The sequence below is a fragment of the Gopherus flavomarginatus genome, chromosome 5 (assembly GCF_025201925.1).
Source record: "Gopherus flavomarginatus isolate rGopFla2 chromosome 5, rGopFla2.mat.asm, whole genome shotgun sequence".
Taxonomy (NCBI): Eukaryota; Metazoa; Chordata; order Testudines; family Testudinidae; genus Gopherus; species Gopherus flavomarginatus.
In genome coordinates, this window is record NC_066621.1 from 139,787,618 (window position 1) to 139,810,356 (window position 22,739).

Below are 22,739 nucleotides of genomic sequence, written 5' to 3' on the forward strand. Positions count from 1 at the left end.
TGAGGAAGATCGACAGAACTGTCCCCATTCCATAAAGGATGAAACTCAGACATGGTGGTGAAGTGACTTATCCAAGCCCACACAGTGCATCAGTGGCAGGAAAAGGATTTAAATTTGGGACTTTAGTGCCCAGTCTCAGGTTTAGCTCAAATAGTGCATTCAGTTTGCTCTTGATCTATTGTAACCCATGTAAACAGATTAAAAAAACTGATATCTCAAGCAACTGAACATGACATTCTGCATGGCTCATTGGGTGCATTAAGGGGATCTCACATCTTGTAATCTATTTGCCTTTCAATATGAGGAGGCTGTGCTATAAGCATAACATTATGCCATTTGTTGGGCATTCAGTGGATAACGTGTAATTATGGGATTATACTTCAAGAGTTCATTAGGGATTTGGAAGGCCAAAAATGTCGAGGAAAAGTGCCTTTGCCACAAAGAATGTGGAACTTTCACACATGAATATCCCAGTAATCCGTTCTTTTTAGAACACATTGATTGCTCTGCAAGAATGCAATACACAGGCTTTCCTTATGAGACTCCCTATAACTGAATGGGTCCTAAGAATTTTATACCACCAGAGAGAGACCATGAATGAATTACCTGTTGGCATCTCAAGACTATCTCCAGATTGTGCATGTTCTCACTGAACACCTGGTTAGTAGTAGTAATTCACATATTCTGACATAAAGCCATTCCAGAGGACCGACACATGTTATGTATTAACAGAGTTGCATGAACAGGAATGAATATTTCAGAAAGAATGTGCTGGATTTATACTCAGGCAAGAGTTACTCCTCTCCAAGACTCCCCAAAGGAGCCATTATTTGGAAAGTTCTCACTTAGTGACTCATTTAACCCAGCAGGAAGATGTTGAGAAACACCAAGCTGACCTTTGATAACTGTAGGGTGAGCAGAACAGTTGTGCATCATTGGCTGAGGTGCAGAGAGCAAGGGGGAAAGGGGAGGCAATCAGGGCTGCTATTTGTGCTGCTTAATCCATGCTCCTTCTATCACTAATGTAGCCAATGCCCCAACCCTTCACTTGCCTCTGTCCCCACTGAGAAACCCCACGCAGAGCGATGTCATTCTGAACACTAATTCCAGGAACCTAGGATTTCAGAAGATCCTGTGGATCTTGTGCCTGGAACTGCTTGAATTTTCAGCCTTTGCAGTATTGTGCATGAAGTTCTTTTCCACGAAGTGCATGGTTTCAAGTGCCATTATTCCTTTGAAAAAACAACAGGAGTACTTGTGGCACTTTAGAGACTAACACATTTATTTGAGCATAAGCTTTCATGGGCTACAGCCCACTTCTTCGGATGCTGCAGCCCACAAAAGCTTATGCTCAAATAAATTTGTTAGTCTCTAAAGTGCCACAAGTACTCCTTTCTTTTTGCGGATTGTAACGAGGCGGTGTGGCTCCCCTCCTCATCCAGGAGGGTCGAGCCCTGTCAATCATCCAGAGGGGCGGGGCCTCTAAGCGGAAGTCCCGCCCCCCAGAGGGTCAAGCAGCGACCCGGAAGAATAAAAGCCGGCCCTCAGCCCTCAGTTGGAGCCCAGTTGCTGTCAGGAGCAGACCTGTCTGCAGGAGCTCCTGACTGGGAAGCTGCTAAGGCTGCAGGCCGGTGTCTGGACTGGCCAGAACCTCCCCGCACCTGCTATGACGAGGAGCTGCCGGAGCTGCCCCACGCCTGCTACGACGAGGAGTGGCCGGAGCTGCCCCGGCCCTGTTGCAGCCCCAAGGACCCCCTGGAACAGGCCTGGCCGGACTTCCCAGAAGAGCTGCCGGACCTGCCGCCCAGCCCTGGCCGTGAGGAGCCGATGTGGTGGGATGTCCCTGAAGGTGATCCCACAAGCCAGGTAGTCTCGGAGGGGGATACAGGAAGTAGCCCGGGGAAGCCTGACGCTAGTCAGGCTGTAGAGCAAACCTTGCCGATGTCAGTGTGTTTCGGTCAGGACTTCCTTCCCCACTGACCGCTACTAGCGGCGTCAGCCGCTATTAGGGCCCCGGGCTGGAACGCAGAGGAGAGGGTGGGCCTGTGTTCCCCCTGCCACCCGTAACCGGGTGGCAGACTCCCCCTTTGACTTTGCCACTGCTCTGCCCTGCTCCAAAAGCCAGAGCTGTTAGAACTGTGTTTGGTGCCCCGCCCGAACCAAGGACTGGGCCCCCTTTGACTTTGCCACTGCCCGGTCCTACCCACAGGGACCGACTACCCGCGCGGTGGGCGACAGTCCTGAGAACCGAGACCCGCAGAGGACAAGTCGAGGCCGGTGTGGCTCCCCTCCTCATCCGGGAGGGTCGAGCCCCGGCGAGTCTTGCTTACGGGATACAGACTAACACGGCTGCTACTCTGAAACCTGTCATTATCCCTTTGGTTACTTTCAGAGGAATTCATTCTTCTGTTCTGCACAGCAAGATCCTTGGAGCCAACTTTAGCCTTGGAATAAGGAGGCACAATTCTATTGATTTTAGTGTAATTGCACTGCCTACACACAGGCTGGTTGGACCCAAAAAGCCTCAATCACTTTAAAGCTTGTTCAAGGCAAATTGCTCTTTAAACACAACTGGATTCTCAACTATTAGTCTGTACCTATGCTCTACTGAGACAGGCCCTCAGCTGCAGCACTGTTTGATGGTGCCAGAGGCAATGTGTAGCTATTGACAGTGTGGGGGCACAATGTAAATGTTTGGGGGGGGGGGGATGTGACTGTCCCTTGCATCACCTCTGGATCTACGATGAGGTTTTCAAACAGTGGGATGTGTCCTGCTATGGGGTTGCAGAGGAATGTTTGGGGAGGAGGGTGAGCGGCGATGCTAGGTAGCTCTGGAAGGGAGTGCCACCTCCACCCCCTGATTTACCTCAGCAGGGCACTCAGCCTGTCTGGGGTGTGTGTTGGAGGGGAAGGTGGAGGCAGGAGGCATAACCAAAAATTGTAACTCAAAGGGGTGGGGGTGGGGTCAGCTCAAAGTTTGAAAACAACCCTTTTGGTTGCACCCTCCACCCCTAATCCAGACAGGCTGGGTGGCCTGCTGAGATGAGTCGGGGGGGCAGGTGGTGCTCCCTTCCTGAACCTGCAACGCAGGGCTGGTCTGAGCTGCCTGGCATTGCTGCTTCCCCCCACCCAAAAGTTCCTCCGTAGGGAGGTGTGCCCTACAGTATGAAAACCTCTTATAAAGCTGTTGCTAAATGAAAGGCAGAAATCTGGGATGGTGGGGGACACATGAGGAGAGATGAGCTACCAGCGAGGAGAGTAAGTCAGAGACTGCTACCTAGACCCCTGTGAAATTTGAATCTGCATCCCTGCAGTCCAAGACCACTGCTCTAACCCCCTGAGCAACAGAGCTAGGCCCCAGGTCTGTAACAGAGGAAGCCTCACCACTACACTGAGACCAGGTAATTAATGGCTATTTACTCATGTCTGGAGCAATCTCATCGAAGTTATGCAATACACCAAAGTCACCCTCGCATGTCGCCTCTGGGTGATGCAGATAACAGCTCAAACCGGTCAGATGTGGTAGATGCAGGGATCACACTTCTGCTATTGACTGGATCATTACAGCGCACAGCATGTGATGTTTTGAATCAATGGCACGGCGCTCTGCCCCACAGAACACAGAGCTGAGCTGGCTGTTCGTCTGTTGCCCGCCTCCCCTTTCAGAGCAGAAATGGAGCATTTCCATTGCATTTGGGCCCAACCACGCATTCAGCCTAAGCAGTATTTTCTGTCCTCAGACAGTCTCTCTTCTGAACCATTTCCTATTTAAACAAGCCCACGGTTGCACATTTCTCTTACTGGATTACCATTAAGAAGCCCCTTTTGCTTGTGGAAGTATTGTATAGGTTAATTTTGAGCAGGTGCACGTTTTTGTTTGATTAAGCACCCAGCACAGAGACAACACCAAGGCTAATGGAACATCTGCCTGATGGCTATGAGCAAAAAAACAGCCGTAGTAAGTTAGTTTCATAGAGTTATTCTCAGGTAGCTACAAATGACAACCACAGTACTATTTTTTGCCCTTCCTGTTTAAGAAGTTATCACAGTGCTTGGTAGGTAAGTTTATATTCATTGCTGTAGTTTATAAATTCCTCCCTTAGCTTCATAGCCCCAGCTCGGCTACTTTGTTTAATGCAAATTTGGGAATGAGTATCGCAGGAGCCAAAAATAATCTGGGAGTTTCCCAACATGCTTCCCAACTCCAGGATTTTTTGCTAAAGGAAATAGAGTAAGTGTTTTGAGACATTAGTGCTATAAGCCTTATAAACAAAGGCTATTCTAGCAAGCCCTTCCTTACACCAATAGCTACGAATGCATGCAAGTCCAATGATCATCTTTACCATGGTTCACATTTTGCCCTTGTTAATGCTACAGTAGAGGCACATATTGCCCATGTTTACAATAGGGAATTCTACCAATACTGTGGTAATGCTATTGCAGGCAGAGATGATTTAAGAATGGTCTCTGTACTCCTTTGGCATTACTGGAACAATTTGCAGGAGTGCTGGCATGGGTCCATGTATGTGAATCACCTCACCCATCATTACAATTTGACTCTCTCTGGGATGGAACGTAGCAACACTGCACAAGGGGTCAGGGCAGGAAAAGAAGAAAATTTTAACAAACTGACAGATCAGTGAGAATTTAGGGAGGCAGAATGAAGTGACTGTTATCTGGTCAGGACATTACAGCTACTGCTTTCTCTGAAATGGTCCATGGGAATTTTGTTGTACACAGAAGGTCAGAGGGGCCCTCATCCACAATCATCAATGGTAAAAGCCCCACTGTCATAAATATAAAGCTAAAGGTAGCATAAAATCCCTCTTTACCTGTAAAGCGTGAAGAAGCTCAGATAAGCTGGTTTGCACCTGACCAGAAGGACCAATGGGGAAAGAAGATACTTTCAAATCTGGGGGGGTGGTGTGGAAGGGGAAAGGCTTTTTTTTGCGCTGTGTGGGTGTTCTCTCCGGAGATGAAGGGAAAGACCAAGCAAGTAATCCAGCTCCCACTGAAATAATACATCTAATATTATAGAAATAGTAAGTAATAGCAAGGAAATGCATTAGAGTATCTTTTGTTTTAGCTTGTGAATTTTTCCTGTGCTAAGAGGAAGGTTTATTCCTGGTTTTTTTGGTAACTTTAAAGTTTTGCCTAGAGGGGAAATCCTCTGTGTTTTGAATCTTTTGTTACCCTGTAAAGTTATCTTCCATCCTTATTTTACAAAGGTGATTCTTTTACCTTTAAATAAATTCTTCTTTTAAGATCCTGATTGGTTTTTTTCATTGTTCTTAAGATCCAAGGGTTTGGGTCTGTGTTTACCTTTACCAACTGGTGAGGATATTATTCTCAAGCCTTCCCCAGGAAAGGGAGTGTAGGGCTTGGGGGAATAATTTGGAGGAATAGGACTCCAAGTGGTCCATTCCCTGATTCTTTGTCTAAATCACTTGGTGGTGGCAGCATAATATTCAAGGACAAGGTGGAATTTGTGCCTTGGGAAAGCTTTTAACCTAAGTTGGTAAAAATAAGCTTGGGGGTGTTTCATGCAGATCCCCACATCTGTACTCCAGAGTTCAGAGTGGAGAAGGAACCCTGACATCCACTAGGGTGACTAGATGAGAGAGGTGAAATATCAGGACACGGGGTGGGAGATGCCAGTGAAGCAAAAAAAACCAAGAACCGCCAGAGCACAGGAAAAATTGATGGGGGCCCAGCACCCACCAGCAGCTCCACATCCTGCCCCAGCTTGCCTTCGCTCTGCCTCCACCTCCCCTGAGCTGGCTGCCACGTCCTGCTTCTCCCCCCTCCCTCCAGCACTTGCACCGCCATACAACTGATTAGCGCAAGCCGGGGAGGGAGGGGTGAGGAAGAGGAATGCAGCATGCTTGGGGAAGAGGCAGGGCCAGGGCAGGGATTTGGGGAGGAAGCCAATAGGGCAGTGGGGGGGGACTGGGAGGTAGGGCCCGGGTGGGGATTTGGGGAGGAATCCAATGGGGGAGGGAGGGGCGGAGTTGGGGCAGGGCCAAGGTGGAGGGGGGGGGGGCACGAGTCCCCTCTGCCTGTGTGCCAGAGGGCAGAATATCGGGACAATTTGCATCCCAACTGATGTTCAGTCGGGACATGGGACAAACAAGTAAATATCAGGACAGTCTCGATAAAATTGGGATAACACCCACTGACTTCAACTATTGAATCCACACCCCCAGTGGGATTTTCCCTGGAAGACTTCCATGCACTACTAACCAACCCTGGTTAGGGTTTTCCCTGGAAAACTTCCATGCAGTACTAGCCAAGCCCGCTTGGCTTAGAATATGTGATAATATCACAGCTGAAGGGCAGTGCCTGTATAAATGCCAAATGTGAAGTCTGTAGAAAATAAAGATGCAATGCTTACAAATATAACTTTGCTTTCTCTCCCATGGCTGCAGTTTTGAAACCTTCAGAGAAAAATATATCTGTACAGTGCTTAACACAACAGGGTCCTGGACAATTATTGGGGTTCCTCCAATACCAATAATAAATACAATTCATTTAATTTTTATAACCTAGAAATCTCAACAACCTAATTAACTGATACAAACAAACTGGATGTATTTCCTCTATAAGTGTATTCACATAATGAACATCATGGCAGTGTGCTGACAATTGCACATCCACCTGCGATTACTGCCGCCCTCTCCCACTGCACATTGAGACGACTGTACTTTTGAAAGCCAGCAATCCATTTCAGAAGATTCCTGGATTGAAGGGGGCAGTGTGAGGGGTATTGTCCCCTTACGCATTCAATGAAGAGAAGTTATTAATCTTGCAGCAGAACTCTTGCTAAGAGCTCAGAGAAGGTCTCTGATTCTGTCTCCAATCAGATATGCCACAACAGTGGTGAAATGCAACATGGAAAGCACCACCAGCCATGGCAGGAGGATTCAAGTGAAAAGATACCCAGATCACTAAATATTACATTGTAGGTATTACTGTATCCACATACTTAAGTCTCACGGTTGCTTCATTTCCATAAGGTAGACAGGACATAGGACTGAAAGTAACCTCCTGGGTCATCAAGTCCAGTCCCCTGCTATTACAGGCAACCCTGTCATATAATCCCTGGCCCAGCTTTTCTCTTGGGGATTCTACATATCACATAAGATATTACAGAGCGCACCAAGAATTCACAGTACTTAACAGTGTTCAGACTAGTGACACTGATTCAGCCTCATTAGTCATTATTCCCTGGCCAACTATCTTCTCCTTTGTAATGTCTTTTTCATTATGAGTTCATTCATATTGCAATTATTTGTATCGAAACATGTAAGCGTCCAGTTCCAAAGGATTGTCTTTCGCCACTTACTAAAGTAACAATAACATAGAGTAATCATCCCAGAGTGCCTCCCCATGGCAAGACCCAGCATTGCAGCCCCTCTGTCTGACCCTCCTCCTGCAGACTTTGGTGGTCAGTCCAGTGTCTTAGTCGTCCAGCCACATCTCTCTATAGGTAAGTCTACAGTGGTGTGCATGCCCCTGTAGTGGATTGTGTCCATACGGTCACAAGCTAGGTAAACCCACCCCAAGAGTCCACATTTGCTGTGCTGGTCATGCATAGAACCCTGTGTACTGCATCCACACTGCTACTCCAGATATGCAATTCTGGGGCGGTTTCAGGTGGCATATCCCAGAGTTCTCTGTGTCAGATGGAACCTCCCTAGAAACTGGTTTGTGGTGTGTTGCTGGTAGTACATTCCTGTCCTTTCTGGACCCCTGTGCAGAAGAGAGTCTTTCTCCATCTTCACATTGGCCAGTGACTCTTCCAGATGAGGTCTCGCCTCACTTCTGTCCATTCAAAACTGGGTCACAGCCATGGATCCATTGAATGAGCTGATCCTGATCTTTCTTGCAGGTGCGATGTTTGTGTAGTGGAATATGAGCATGGCAAGACACTGGATTGTATTTCAGGAGCATTTTCTGAGATGTCGAAGGCAGCTGGACCTGGGGGATGAGAACCATTCATTCATGGCAGACTGAACAGACACAATGGAATAGCCCTGGATTTACCATCACTGCAGGTGCAGGAGAACTAGTACAATGTGGTGGGCTCACACTGTTTTGCCGACTTAGGATGATCCGTAGTGGCTCCAGAACCTCTGCATGAGGAAACAGGCCTTTGTGGATCTATGTGAGGAGCTTGCACCAAGCCTCAGCTGCCAGAGAACTCAGCTGAGGAATGCATTAGCGGTACAGAAGCAGGTTGCTATTTCCCTCTGGGGGTTAGCTACCTCAGACAGCTACAGGCCCATAGTTGACAGGGACCATGGTGCTTGAACCCTGTTCTAGAGGGCTATTTAGAGCAAGTAAGTTCCAACCTGCCACCCGATAACCTGCTAACAGTTGTCAGAATAGTGCTGAACTCTGACAGAGGACCCCGGTCCTGGGAGCTGATTGGCAGAACACTGGGGGTCCTGATTGGTTCACAGCTTCTATTTAAATCAAGCACAAGAACAGGAAATTGTCCTGTTTTCCCTGCTTAGGACTGCTTCCCCTGCAATAGCTGCTCTTACCGCCGATCTCCTGGTAACCTGACCCCACCTGACACATAACTCTCCAATTTCCCCCTGGCCTGCTGCAAACTCTGACCTCCTGTTATCTAACCCGGCCTGAGTCCCGAGCTCTGCTCTGACCACTATGTCAGACCACTCACATCCCAGTCGTGACAGTAGCACACCACTTTGGTGCTGGCAAGTCTACTGTCGGGGTCATGGTAGTGAAGGTTTGTGAGGCAATTAACCCTGTGATTTACACACAGATGGCCAGCATAAGAAATGTGCCTGAAATATTCACTAGCTTTCAGAGGATAGGGTTCCCAAACTGCACTGCAGTCAGAGTTTGCCAGTCAGAATGGGCAAGAATGAACCACGATGGATATCATCCCGTCATTCTTCAGGTCATGGCTGACAACAGAGGCAGGTTTCTAAACACAGATAGGGAAATCACAGGAAAGATTCATGATGCCAAGGTTCTGAGGAGATCTGCCATGTTCTTAAAGTGGGAAGCAGGGACTTTATTTCCCAACAAATGATCTTCTGCTGAAGATCTGCTACCATCTTCTCTCTGACAGCAGAAGTGCCTCCAGTTCTGAAAGATGCACATGAACCCCATTCAGCTGAACTTCCTGAGGGCAAAGAGGTAAAAATATGGTAAATCTTAAGGTGGTCCGAGTTACTGCCACAGGACAGCTGTACACAGAGGACCTAACTGGGACAGAGACAATCTCTGCTTGTCTGCTTTCTATACTTAAAAGAAAGCAAATGTACCATATGGGCAGTAATACTCCTTCCGTTTACAGATTAAGGTCCTGATTCAGCAAAGCATGTAAGCATGTATTGAATTCTAACCACTATATTCTAACCACTGAATTCTATAAGTAGCCCCATTGGGATTGTGGCATGCATCTGATGAAGTGGGTATTCACCCCCGAAAGCTCATGCTCCTAAACGTCTGTTAGTCTATAAGGTGCCACAGGATTCTTTGCTGCTTTTACAGATCCAGACTAACATGGCTACCCCTCTGATACTTGGCATGGTTAGAGTTAGGCACATCCTTAAGTGCGTTGTTGACTCAGAGCCCACGATGGATAGTTTATAATGTTTGACATAGTATGTGGTCCTTGTGAGGCTCCCTTGAGCCTTCCTTCCATCGCTAAGAACATCTTTGCCCAGCATCTCTCGCTACTCTTAGAAACCCTCCCTTCCCCCCTTCCCCTTTACAAAAGATTTTGGGATCACACGTAACAGGGCATACTCCCATATACAGTATGCCAGGAACCTGCTACCATCAGACAGGACTCCCCTATTGTAAGCTGTAGCCCAGACAGGATTTGGTAAGGTCGGATGACCTTCTGAATCAGCACTTCGTTCCTTCTGATCTAAAATTAAGTTCCTTATCTACAATATAGAAGCTACACTATGACACTTACATAACAGCCTGCATTTGAGCGACCGTTTCAGGGAGGTCAAAGACAAATCTGAACTAAAGGAATCTGAAAGAAATCCTCATATATACAGATTTTTAAGGACATAAACATTTCTACCTACGTAGGGGAGGTTAGCTATAAAAATGGCCCCATTTCCACCGAGAGACTGACTGTTCCAAAACTGTTTTCATGAACGGATGCCAAAGGGTTTCAGGTAACAGCGATGCTGCCTGCTGGTAGCCAGTGTGTAGCAGGGTAAACTTGTTTTTTCAAAAGGCTGTTTAAAACTACTTGACTTGCAAGCTGCCAGAAGCCATTTTAAATATCCATGCTTGGAAACTGTTTCAGAAGGTGTTGGATTGCTCAGTGCATGCGCACCTGAGTCGAAGCACTCACGTTAGGGCACCAACCAGGAGGTACCTGGAGTTGAAAGAGGAAGGATACATCTGAAATACTGAGCAATGGTGAGTAACAAGCAGTTTTGCTGAGCAATATTTGGAAATCTGGGATTCTCTTTTCTCTTGATAGCACCAGTAGCTTAAGTATTTGAAGAAAATATACAGCTTGCATATCCCCACCTCGTTTGGTGGTGTAGAGGGTTAACTGCTGCATGTTTGTGTTAATACCACAACAGGTGTGTGCCTTCAGAAGTTGTTAACAAGGGCAAGTTTATATAAATAAGGAGCATTAAAGGCATGAAGGTGGGGTCATAAGACAATTATAGTGTGGTGTTTTCATATAGCTTTCTATTCCAGAATCTCAAAGTACTTAACATGCATAATTATGCCTCATACCCTTCCTTTGATATGGGTAATTATTGCCACCAACACCCCAGTACAGATAGGGAAAATGAAGCACAGATGTTAAGTAGATTGCTCAAGATCACACAGCCGGTGGAAGAGCCAAGGATAGAATTCAACTCTCCTGACTGTCTTCTGCTCTAACCACTAATCAATGCTCCCTCCCTATTGAAAAGGCAGCACTGAGAATAGAAAATGCTGGAACACATTTGCATTTTAATTCAGGTGTGCCGCAGCTTGACTAACCCCATTTCTGCTCCCTGAAAGCCTGTTAGCACCAGCGAAGAGGAGAAAACTAATCTTTCTCGTGGCAAATCTCCAGGCACAGATTTCTCAAGCCAAATCAGTTCCTGTGAAAAAATGTTTCAGGCAAAGAAGGGGAAATGAGAATATTTCCTGTCCTGATTAACACCATTCACACAACTGTCTCCATTGATTCTGCCACAACGATAGCCACAAAAATCATAGAAATAAACAAGAATATCTCTATCTATTTTTGCATAAAGGGTCACCATAGTATCAGTGTTCTCAGACATTATTCGTTAATATTCACCATTAAATATATTTAACAATAATACTACTTAGACCTCACATAGCACTTGATAAAAGTAAAGTATCACAGTCCCCATTGTATAGATGGGGAAACCAAGGCAGAAAGTGCTAAGTGATTTGCCCAAGGTCATAAAGCAGTTCAGTGGCAGACTCAGGACTAGCACACAAGTCCCCTGACTGCTGGGCAGTGGCCTAGCTGCTAGACCATACTGCCAACATTACTAGCCCCTGTACATTTAAAACATACCAGTGACAGCTGGGCCCAAACTGAAACCTCAAATATGGATCTTCCTCCAACAAGTATCTGGGTGAGAATGTCAGACCAGCCACAAAAATGAACCCTTCCTCCAACCTACATTTCAGAGTGCTGCTGTCAGATTTGAATTCCTGGTCCCAAACCCACCTTTTGGTTTTGACTTTGGGTTGGGTCAAAACCAGATGGGCCCTACATTGAGAGTTTAGTACGAATATGGCTCAAGATGGCACAAATATCTAGAACAGCTGATTGTAAGAGATTTATAGCATTTGAAGCCAAGATCTCAAAAGAACTGCTCAAGATCTTGGAAGCATCAAGCCACTGCCCTGGCTCAGGTTAATCCTCTAACCCAAAACTAAAGTTTGGCAGCTGGTGCTCACAAGGCACTCTTACAGCACGTCTACACTATGAACTTAACTTGATCCATGTCAGGTCGACTTACAGGCACTGCAGCAATTACTGCAGTGGCTCATGTCCACGCTGTCCTCCCTTCTGTTGGTAGTGTGCATCCTCCCCAGGAGTGCTTCCATCAACTTAAAAGGGGCAGTGCTCCATGGCTCTCCAGGGCTCTCAACTCCGTGCACGGCTCCTCACCTGGAACTGGGATTCCCCCTACCCTTGGCTCCCCTCTGAGAGCAGGGCAGCCGCACTGGCATTCTCGGCTCCCCTCTGGGAACGGGGCAGCCAACTGGACACCAGGCGCATATCTTCCCACTGGGAGCCTGGTTTCCCCCACCCTGGCTCTCAGCTGCTTGCTTCCTGCTAGGAGCACAGCAGCTGACTGGACTCAGGGTGAAGAGCTACCCGGTGGGCTCAGCCATGCTCCTAGTGAGGAGCAGGGAGCCGAGAGCCCAGGGAGGCAGCTGAGTTCCCAGGAGAGAGATCTGCACACAGTGTCTGGTCAGCTGTCCTGTTCATGGCAGGGAGCAGGAAGCAGAGAAGCCCGGTGCAGTTGTCTCATTCCTGGTGGGAACCAGGGAGCAGAGAGCCCCAGGGGGCAGTTGAGCTCTTGATGGGGAAATCTGTGCCCAGACCCCAGTCAGCTGCCATGCTCCCAGCGAGTAGTGGGGATCCAAGGCCCTGGGTGGCATCCCTGCTGGGAGTGGGGAGCCAGGACCCCAAGGGGCTCCTCTTGGGGAGTGGGGAGTCCAGGCAGCAGCCTGAGTCGGGAGCCTGGTTAGCAGGCTGGCTTGGAGTGGAGACCGGGCAGCAGCCCAGCTGGGGAGCCAGGAGCCAGCTTTCTTGTCAATTTCTCCAGTAGAACGACAAGAAAGACAGCCAATAGATATAAGTAGCACAGTATCTACTGGGACACTGTGTTGCCCTAACTACACCAACATAAGCCCTATGCCTCTCGTGGAGGTGGAGTTATTATGTCAGTGAAGTAGCTCTTACACAGGCGGGAGCAAAGCTGTAGTGTAGACACTGACATAATTAGGTCGACATAAGCTTCTTGAGCAGTAATGGGAGGCGGGGCACAGGCACATTCCATTACTGGGGATGGAGGCTGACTGAAAAAGTTTGAGCATCGCTGGATTAAAGGGAAAGGAACCCTGATTGCAGGTCAATATTTAGGTGCTACGTTGCCGAAGAATACTGCTAGCTCTGTGCTCTGACTCATTTTGAATAAAAAGCAAAGCAGTTTCAATAACTGGTTCCATCACCCCCACCTCTTAAAGCAAGAGATCACATTCCCTCATTCACCCATCTCACAAAGATCCCTTTGAGCTACCAGCTGCTTTCTTTCAGACACTTGACACTGCCGCTTCCTTTTGGCTCAAACTTCCCAGCCTTATCCTGCAGGCACTACCACTCCCTCCCGAAGAAGGTACCCCCTTTACACACAGGTACTACTGGCTGATCAGGTGTTTTCCCTCACAGTCTGGGTTCCATCAATCAGACTTACTGAAACTGAAAAACCCTCAGCTAACGCTACACCCCATACATGCCTATATTTCTGGCCCAAAGACACAAAAATATGGCCACAAAGTCTCTTGGCACACCTATCTCAATAAATTCACCAGGGCCCTCCATATTCGGTTGCTCTTGGCTGCTCCCAGCCCACCCTAGCCAATATACTCCATTCTTTTCTCTTAGGATCTCTGAAGCAATGACCAGCTCAGCATCTACGAACAACGCGGAGCACACGAGATATTGGCTACGTGTCTCAATCAATGTATCCAGCTCAGACACTCCCATCAACAGATTTTTTGGGGAGGTGGGGGAAATGGAGGTGTTTGGAAGGGGACACAATTGAGCTCTGCTGTGGTATGTGGTTGGCTGTAGGATTCCATTGTTAAATCTGATGATGGTGTCCAGAAAGTTGATGCTGATGGGGGAGTGTTCCAGAGAGGGTTTAATGGATGAGTGATGGTTGTTGAAGTTGTGGTAGGAATCTATGAGGGATTTTAAGTCATCTGTCCAGAGAATAAAAATATCACTGATGTATCTCTGGTATATCATTGGTTTTGTGATGCATTTGTTCAGAAATTCTTCTTCAAGGCAGCTGGGGGGGGGGGCTCCCTGGACGCCATATATCCAGTCCGTCTGTTGTTTACCCTCTCTTCTCCTCTGGTTGGCAGCGCTTGCAGGAGCTCTGTCAGGGAAGCCACCCATATTCAGAGGGTAGGTCCTCCTGATCTCTTCCCCTTGCAAGAGGGGAGGATCTGGCTGGCACGAGGACCAGTCTCTCAGGCAGCCCTTAGAGATTCAACTCTATGGGCTCAGTCTCTCAGAGTCCATTGCCCCTTCACAGGATTTACGTTCTACCCCTCTTCCTGGGACATATTGCTTTGTTGTCAGTCAGGGCAGCTTCAGGAGCAGTGTGTCTCGCAGCTGTCTCCTCCTTGGCTGGACTATCTCTGTTACCAGCAGTCTCTGGGTGGAGCAGCCTTATTCTTGTTCATCATTCCTTCCTGTGGTAAGTTTCCCTCTTTTAAGCTCCTCCCTCTTCAGGCTGAACAAACCTTGCAGGTGCATCTCGTTAGCATGGAACAGGCACAGAGGAGTCCATGGAACAGGCCCACAGGAGCCCTTCACAATGGCCCTTGAAGAGGATGGCATATTGGAGAACCATCCTAGTACACAGGGCTGTTCCCATGGTTTGGACAAAGTGTTTGTTGTTGAATGTAAAATTGTTATGGGGAGGATAAAATGGATGAGTTTGGCGATGTGTTTGGGGTGAGCTGAGGGTTGTCCATTGTCTTGTAAGTATTTGAGGCAGGCAGTGATGCCGTCAGTGTGATGGATGTTGGTGTATAAGGAGGTGACATCCATGGTGACAAGAACGGTGCTCTGAGAGAGGTTGTTAATGTTGCAGGGTTTGTGGAGGAAGTCAGTTGTATCCTGGAGGAAGCTGGCCCTTTGTGTGGTGAGTGGTTTGAGGGTGGTTTCTATGAGTTCCGATATTCCTTCAGTGCCATGGCCATATATGATGGTTCTGCCTGGGTTCCCTTGTTTGTGTATCTTGGAAAGTGTGTAGAAGGTCCCTAGGATGGGTTCATGAAGTTTGTAGAATTTATCTTGGAGTTGTTAGGAGAAGGAATTGATGATATCCTTAAGTTCCTGGGTAAATTGTGGTGCAGGGTCTTCTTCGAGTTCTTGATAGTTGGTGGCATCAGAGAGTTGGTGGTTAGCCTTGTTAACGGAGTCATCACAGTTGAGGACTACAATGGTGCCCCCTTTGTCTGCTGCTTTAATCTCTATCTGGTAGCTAGATTTCAGGGACTGTATGGCTGTCCTCTGGGCAGTGAAGAGATTATGGTGGATGTGAGCTGACATTCAAAAGCTTGTAAGGAAACGGGATGTCTTGCTAAGTTTCTGTGAACTCACTAAGTGACCTAGTTACCTCTTCTGAGCAGAATAGAGCAACTGTTTGATTGTTTGGTCACATGGGCAAATTCCTGTGTGGGCTAAATTGATTCCAGACTTTTTTCTGTTTGTTACATATGATAAGATCAATCCTTGTATCCAAAGGAAAAAGGCTACTGCATTAACTCAGCTTCCTATACCCTCTGTGGAAAAGCTGGTTTAGTATACAGTAGTTTTTCCAGTTTAACCTGCTTTGGGAACTATTCCATAGACTCAACTACAGGGCTGCACTTAGGTTGTTTTTACACAGTTAAACTCCTCCAGTTATTTAAGACTCAGAAAGTGAGTGTGTTTCCAAATCAGATTCTAAGATATCTGAAACAGGGACCATGGTTAGCTATGTGTTAGCACATGGTTTTAGTCTGTAATCAAAAAACAACCTGATTGTACATGTATTGGCATCCTAGAATTTGTTCATGAGCAGCCAGATTCATACAGGATTTAAATTAGCTCAGCTCTTGGAAAACCCCAGTGGGGAAATAAAGTTACCGATCACTAGTAATCCAGCTAATTAAACGTGCTTAACCAGAAATCTCAGACACATCCCAATGAATAAGTGTATTCAAATAAGAAAGCACTTATTCTTCTATAATTAGCTTGTTGACTTTGGAATGTCACAAGAGGAACTTCATAACAAACCTGATCATATCACACAGTAATTGTACCAGTTTCCTGCCTACACCACAATGGGTATAAAAAAGATGGTTGCTTATACATATAGCAAAGTTATCTTGCATTTCCCTTATTTTTGAAGGAGAAGTGATTATTCATTCTGTTGCACAAAATGCAAAAATCAGTCAATCATGTGGAATCTCCATCTCTGGAGATATTTAAGAGTAGGTTAGATAAATGTCTATTAGGGATGGTCTAGACAGTATTTGGTCCTGCCATGAGGGCAGGGGACTGGACTCGATGACCTCTCGAGGTCCCTTCCAGTCCTAGAGTCTATGAGTCTATGAGTCTATGCATGCATTCATTACAGGACATATCACACTTGTATGATCTTGGCCATTAGAATGTAGATATCAGGACTGGCTCTCGGTGTGCAGAAGTGATCAGTGAACCTTAAAGTTTGCTGTTCAGATTTGGGAAGGATCCAAAATGCTTATCCAAATCTTATAAAATTGTTTATCCTCTGAACCCTCTTGAGCTTGCAAAATGAGGCAGGAAATCTCATTGGAAGAAGTTCTCTTTCAGATTTCCAGAAACTCTCTCTCAGATAAATCCTCAGCTGGTGTAAATAGGTGCCGCTCTGTTGAAATCAATTGAACTACATTGATTTTATACCAGCTGAGGATCAGACAGATCCCCTAAACTAAGATAAGTTAGATCCTTTCATTCATTTGCTCATGAAACAATGAAGGGTACCACTGCATGTATGCCTATGCCTATTTGCACCAGCTGAGGATCAGGCGCTCCCTCTCTTCAGTTCTTCTGCAGCATCTATCATTTTAGCATCTAGAACATTAGTTCTCAAACTTTTGTACTGGTGACCCCTTTCACACAGCAAGCCTCTGAGCGCAGCCCCCCTCCCTTATACATTAAAAAACACTTTTTTATATATTTAACACCATTATAAATGCTGGAGGCAGAGCAGGGTTTGGGGTGTAGGCTGGCAGCTCACGACCTTCCCCTCATGTAATAACCTTGCAACCCCCTGAGGGGTCCTGACCCCCAGTTTGAGAACCTCTGATCTAGAACCTTTGCTCTTGGCTCGGAACAGAAAAACTGTGGCAGTAGCTGTCCCGTCTCCTTATATTGTTATGCTGGCGAAGGAGATGAGAACTCTCTCTGAATACAACAAAGCTTTAAAAAAAGGTTCAACACAAGTTTGGGTCTGGAATGAGTCGAAAGGCTGCTTCACATTCTTGAGCCAGCGCTTTCAACCCCATTATCTGCCCTAGACCCACGTGGAGATCCACCTCTAATCTTGTACGTATGCCCCTGCATGCTGCTTGGAAAGCATTGTCCAAGAGGTAGGCCCTTGGCACTGGAGAGTGGCAGGTGGCAAACTGGCAGAAATGGCATATTTGAGTGCTCACTCCACATCCAAGTTCATCAGTTGTAAGCAGCAGCCTCTCTGCAATTTAACTTTCAAAACTTTAACCTTCCCGCAGCCCTCTGTCGGGCCCAACCGCGGGCGGAGTTCCCCGGGGCCCGCTCCTCCCTCCGCCCCCCATGGGCTGCTCGCTAAACAGCGTTAAATCGATTTAACGCTGTACCCGTCCACACTACAAGGCACTTAAAATCGATTTTAAGGGGTCTTAAAATCGATTTCTGTACTCCAGCTAAACGAAAGGAGTAACCCTAAAATCGATATTACTATATGGATTTAGGGTTAGTGTGGACGGAAATCGAAGTTATTGGTCCCATTCTTTTACTGAGCTACCCAGAGTGCACCGCTCTGGAAATCGATGGTAGCCTGGGACCATGGACGCACACCACCGAAGTAATGTGCCCTAGTGTGGATGCGTAAAATCGATTTTATAAAACCTGTTTTATAAAATCGATTTTATTAATTTCGATTTTACTCTGTAGTGTGGGCGTGGCCTTAGTGTCTGCACTGTAACACCCACGGCTGGCCCAGGTCAGCTGACATCGGCTTGTTGAACTCAGCCTGCAAAGCTATAAATTGCAATGTAGACGTTCAGGCTCAGAGCCCAGGCTCTGAGACCTTGCAAGGCGGGTGGGTCTAGACCAGGGTTCAGCAACCTTTGGTTCACAGGCCATCAGGGAAAGCCCCTGGCGGGCCAGGACGGTTTGTTTACCTGCAGTGTCTGCAGGTTCAGCCGATCGCAGCTCCCATTGGCCATGGTTTGCCATTCCAGGCCAACGGGGGCTGCAGAAAGCGGCACGGGCTGAGGGATGTGCTGGCTGCCCCTTCCCACAGCCCCCATTGGCCAGGAACGGTGAACTGCGGCCAGTGGGAGCTGTGATCAGCCATACCTATGGATGCAGCAGGTAAACAAACCGTCCTGGCCCACTAGAAGATTTCCCTGATGGGCTGCGTGCCAAAGGTTGCTGAATCCTGATCTAGGCTCCAGCCTGGGCCAAAATATCTTGTATGGTCCCACTGCCCAAACCCTTGAGCCCAAGTCAGCTGATCTGAATCAGCCAACAGCTGTTCCGTGGGTTTTTTATTGCAGCGTAGACATACCCAAAATTGCATACAGGTGCAGCTGCCTAATGACATTCAAATGAGTGGAGCAGCTGGGCGGAGAACAGTGAATGGGAGACAGATAGTAGAAGGAGAAGAAAATGCTCAGGCTTTTCTTCACTTCTTCCACAAACCTCCTGGGCTGTTTTCTCACCAGGCGTGCCCACATGTCAGAACTGCCTGGCCTCTGTATCAGAGTTGGACTAAGCTTTTGGGGGCAGGGACACTATCATCATTTTACACATTCTGCAAAGCTCCAGATGCATCTCCAGTGCTATATGAATAACAAATCTGACTTGGACTGAGATACTATGCAGGGCACAGCACATTAACCCTTTCTGGTGGCCTGCCATGGTACTCAGACCAAAAGCAGTGCTGCCTGCCTCCCATCCCCTCACAGCTTCCTCTGAGCAAAGTGGGATGGAGGGAATGGGCATGGAACTGGCAATAATAACAGTCATAGCCCATTCCCCATCCCTCCATGTCTTGCTGCTTGCATGTAGAACAGGACAGACAGAGGTGTGAAACAGCAGGAGACTCCATCTGGCAGAGCCAGAGGATCAAGCAAGGCCAAAGGACAGAGCATTGGGGCTCCAGGTCTTCCCTACTTCAAAAAGTCCCCAACTGGGTTGGTGCTTAGAAAAGCAACAAATGTATCTTATTAATCCCCTTGAGCACCTATCTGCCTTTCCCCGCTTGTTGCTTCTATGGGGCTTAATATACCTTCAGCCACCTCTCAGCTGTAACTCCTTGAGTCCTAAAGTAACCTAAATTCCACACAAGGTACGTGCCCACCTATATCTGGAGGATAGGTCCATGAATGACTATTAGCTAAGATGATCAGGGATGCAACCCCATGTTCTAGGTATCCCTAGCTTCCGATTGCCAGAAACTGGAACTAGACAGTAGGGGATGGATCTCTTGATAATTGCCCAGTTCTGTTCATTCCCTCTGAAGCATCTGGCATTGGCCGCTGTTGGGTGACAGGGTAGTGGGCTAGATGGATCATTGATCTGACTCATTCTTATGTTCTTCTGTACAAATTTGGTGCCACTTATTGAAGCTTATTTATCCCAACAATGCAGAATCCTGAGGCTGAGGCAGTGGAGAGTCATTTACATGGGAGCTGGGGATGACCCCAAATCGTTGTTTCCTACATAGATGGGTTAGTTTTAGACTGGTGCAGCACTGGGATTTTCATCCCAGGGAACATTTCTTATTTCTGAAACCTTTAATGTGATATTTTACATGGAACAGGATGAACAAAAAATGCCATTGAATATTTTGAAAATTTTCCACTGGCTACCTTGGTGGCAATGGCAGGCAGCTGGGGGCACCACTGACTCAGCAACTGTGAACCCTGGTGATTGAGCGGAATCAGCATTTCCCAAGAGAAAGCACAGAAGGGCATGAGACCATGGGGGCAGCAGCTGTGCTGTAGCCCCACCTCCTGGCCTCTGTCCCGCGAGCCCCCGCTCCCCGCCGCGGTGCGGGGGGAATTCCGGGCTCCCCCTTCCCGCAGCCCCCTGTCGGGCCCAACCGCGGGCGGAGTTCCCCGGGGCCCGCTCCTCCCTCCGCCCCCCCTGGGCTGCTCGCTATATAGCCGCGGCACCGAGCTCCTCCAGCAGCAGCAGCGGAGCTGAGTCACCTGCGGCAGGAGCGCGCACCAGAGCCACGCAAGCCAGTCTGGGACGGCAGGACAGAGTAAGTCACCCCAGCGCTCCTTGTGCTTTCCAGCTGACCTCCCCCCGCCCCTCACTAGTGGGGTCGGTGCCTTCTCTCCCTGTGCCCCACTCTCCTGCTCCCCCCTCGAGCCTGTCCCTGCTGAAGGGCTCGTGACAGGAGTAGGGAATCCACTGCAGGCAAACGCTAAACCCTGGATCTCCCTGGGACCTGCTAGTTTTTGTCCCGTTGAAATAAGACACCGGACCTAACTGCTCCCACTACATCACAAAACCCCAGCCCCCGCAGCATGAATCCTGGATGGGGTCCCTGGAGTCTGGTGGATCCGGTCAGATTTTGGCCCCAAGCTCCCAAATTTTAAAGCTTAAACTCCTGGGGCACTGAAAAATCATCAACCCCCAGGATCCCACTGCAGCAGCAGCACCACACAAACCCAGTTCTGTCTTCCTAGATCCATCCTATTTTTGGTATTCACTTCCTAAATTCCATGTCCTGGAGTACACCTGGAGCTGCTCCTCCAGCACCAAAAATTCCAGTGAAAAGTGCTGCATAAACAGGGATCCAACATGGGGCTCCAGATGGATTTTAGCAGTTTGGGTCCCAACTCCCAAATCATGCTAGGGAGAAAACAGTTCCTCCTACTTCACTGCAAAAATCCAGACTAGTCCTGCTCTGACGCATCCCAGCCCAATAACATTGGAAAGACATCTGGTGCCTGGATTCTGCCAGATTTTAACCACAATGGGCAATTACGGTATTGCTGTATACTGCTGGACATACAGCAACACTTTGAACCTACCCCCTGATGTTTTAGCCCCCTTTTGAAGGTGCAAAGGTAATTCCCATCCTGGAATCACTCTACCTGGAGAGCCCACCTCACCCTAGAACATCTCCTACCTTGTGGAATCTCACCGTATACCTAGGAAGTGATCCCTTCATCCCCTGCAATGGCTATGAGGACGTTTAATTGGATGATGTTTTCAACTCCAGAGTGAACTATCTTCTTAACATTTGTATAGAGGCTTCTCCTTGGTGCTGTTGCAGAGAGGGCTGTTATTAAAGCATGTGACTGAAAGTCACATCTGGTTCTGTTTCCAGTGTGCCTATGGAGAAATGGGGCACACATTTTATGGTCAGATGTTAAGAAATACTCATTACCCAGCAGCTCCTCTGGGATTCTCAATCAAGAGCTCAGCTCTTTTGAAAGTCTGGCCTCTTCATGTAATTGACCAATGGGGAGTTGAGCTCTTTTGAAAATCTGCCCCTTAATTTCAGTGCTTCACTTTCCTCATCGGTAAAACAGGGATAATAGCTGCTTCGCAGAGCTAAGTATTTCTGCAACAGGCTGAGCCATCCTGGCAAGGAAGATGCTGTGTAAGTACAAAGTACTGTTAGAACTCTGTGTCTACAGTAGAAGTTGCCTGTATCCTTCTCTCATTCTCTTTGTTTGCATCTTTTAATAAGTTTAGACAATGTTTCTAACTACAGTACTGAAGGAATGTCATGCAGATACACTAAGGAAGCTGTGTGAGGAAAAATACAATGAATAATAATTTACCTTCTGCACATGCACTGGTATTTATTTATATATAGTAATGAGAGTTTTGGCAGGCACACAAAGTAAATTAATTACAGAAACCAGTTTTTAAACAGCTAGCCAGTTGTCTAATATCCTGGGGCCAGATTAAGCTCACCGATATAAATGTGCCACTCCCACTAATGTCCATGGATTTGTGTTCAGGTCTGAGAGCACAATTTGGCCCTTGGAAGACTGTATTGAAGTGCAGTCCTAGATTCTCAAGATGCTAATTTCTCTGGCTGTGATAGCAAGAGAGGGAATTGTTTACATTTAAACCAACTTGAAACCTAGTTTCAAAGGGAAGTAGAAGAAATTTCAGCTACTACGCTTTCCTGTGTCCCCTAGTAGGTTTAATGATTTTTTTTTGGTAATTTTTCTCCCCAGTGCTTTTTGAAAAATCCTCATTAACGAGAGAAAGTGACTTAGATGCCGTAGTCACATAAGGGAAAATTTTCAAAAGCGCTTAAGTTTTATTTTCAGAGGTGATTTAGGAGCCCAAATCATAGGGACTTGCTCTCCTAAGTGCCTGAGTCGCTTTTGAAAATAGGACTTTACCCACAAGCTCCAATTCTGCAGTGAGATGTGGATATGTGACAGCTGCTATTTTGGCTGACACATCAGGAAATGACTTGGGGACTTTCAGATTCCTAATTGGAGCTGAACAGATAAGTGATTTTTGGCTTGGTTGTGGAACCAAAAAATCATGGGGGGAAAAAAAGATTAGGTTCATTTCATATCAAAACTGGATGTTTCAGTTTTGTTTCTAAGCAAACGGTCATTCCCAGATGTTACTTCTGTTGAAACTATTTGCTGAGTTTGATCTGAATTTGCAAAGAGTTTGGGGGTTGCCACAAAACTGCATTTTTCATTTAATGTATTAG

The 22,739-nt window shown here is 47.2% G+C and overlaps 1 protein-coding gene across 3 annotated transcripts in view; it reads left to right on the forward strand.

The window, feature by feature from the left end:
• The first annotated feature begins 10,252 nt into the window (after positions 1-10,252).
• The window catches only part of TNFAIP2 (TNF alpha induced protein 2), a 39,794-nt gene continuing 27,307 nt past the window's right edge, over positions 10,253-22,739 (forward strand). For 2 of the 3 annotated variants that reach the window (XM_050954140.1, XM_050954138.1), the window contains exon 1: positions 20,125-20,300. The gene's annotated coding sequence lies outside the window, so the exon portion shown is untranslated. Of the gene's footprint in view, positions 10,426-20,124; positions 20,301-22,739 lie in introns of those variants that run through there. The other variant, XM_050954137.1, reaches the window with a different exon arrangement.